This window comes from Aotus nancymaae, unplaced genomic scaffold, assembly GCF_030222135.1.
Source record: "Aotus nancymaae isolate 86718 unplaced genomic scaffold, 86718_ANA_hifiasm-v0.15.2.pri h1tg000059l, whole genome shotgun sequence".
Lineage (NCBI taxonomy): Eukaryota > Metazoa > Chordata > Mammalia > Primates > Aotidae > Aotus > Aotus nancymaae.
This window is the reverse complement of record NW_026988473.1, coordinates 71,286,726-71,287,917: the sequence shown is the minus strand read 5'-3', so window position 1 is coordinate 71,287,917 and position 1,192 is coordinate 71,286,726. Positions and strand designations below refer to the sequence as shown.

At 31.3% G+C, this 1,192-nt stretch overlaps 1 pseudogene; it reads left to right on the top strand.

The window, feature by feature from the left end:
• Window positions 1–318: 318 nt before the first annotated feature.
• On the top strand, window positions 319–433 carry LOC135270285 (U6 spliceosomal RNA; annotated as a pseudogene).
• Window positions 434–1,192: the final 759 nt, after the last annotated feature.

The window sequence follows — 1,192 nt, the reverse complement described above, 5'->3', positions numbered from 1 at the left end:
TCTTGAATGTCTTTTACTAAATATTTCATATTTTTATGACACATTGTATTATATTTATTTACTATTCAAATTATTGATAGTTTATAAAACAATGAATTTTGTCTATTTATTTTATGTATTGTGACTTTGCTGAATTTTTTTATTAGTTCTGGTGCACATTTTTTAAATCCTTAGAATTTTTAATAAACACAAGCATCTTGCCCAAATATTCCTTTGCCATTTTCCTCCACATACCTTTTATGTATTTTTCTGTGACTTATTGCACTGGCTACTACCTTTAGTAAAATACTGAATTGTCATGATAAGAGTAAATATCCTATGCTCACTTCAGCAACACAAATACTAAAACTGGAATAACAAAGAGCAGATTAGCGGATTAACATGGATCTTGCATGAGAATGACAAGCAAATTTGTAAAGCATCCTGTATTTTTATATAAATGTAAAACTCCACAAAAGATAGATACCATGAAGAAGAACCAAAGAGAAATCCTGCAGTTAAAGAAATCAATTAATAAAATTTAAAAATACAATCAAGACCTTCAAAAGCATACTTGATAAAGCAGAAGAAAGAATCCCCGAACTTGAAGATAGGTCATTTAAAATTGTCCAGTCAGAAAAAAAAACAAAAAAGAGTAAAGAAAACCTACATGAATTGTGGTACACCATTAAGCAACAAACGTTCATGCTATAGTAATGCCAAAAGGAAAAGAGACAGGCAAAGGCACAGAAGATCTATTTACTGAAATAATAACTGAAACCTTTCCAGTTCCGAGAAGAAATATGGACATCCAGATCGAAGAACATGAAAAGCCCCAGATAGATTCAACCCAAAAGGGTCCTCCCTGAGGCATATTATAATCAAATCGTCAAAACTCAAAGGCAAAGAGAATTTCAAAACAGAGAAAGAGAAAGGTATTAAGTCAATATAAAGGAATCCCCATTAAACCGGCAATAGATTTCTCAGTAGAAACCTTACAGGCAAGAAGAGAATGGGATGATATAATAAAAGTACTAACAGAAAACAATTGCATGCCAAAAATACCATACCTAGAAAAGCTATCCTTCAAAAATGAGGAAGAAATGAAGTCTTTCTCAAGCAAGCAAAAACTGAGAGAAATTTGCTTAAGAAAGTTCTGCATCAGAAAGCAAAAAGATGATAATCACCATCATGATAACACACAAAAGTATAA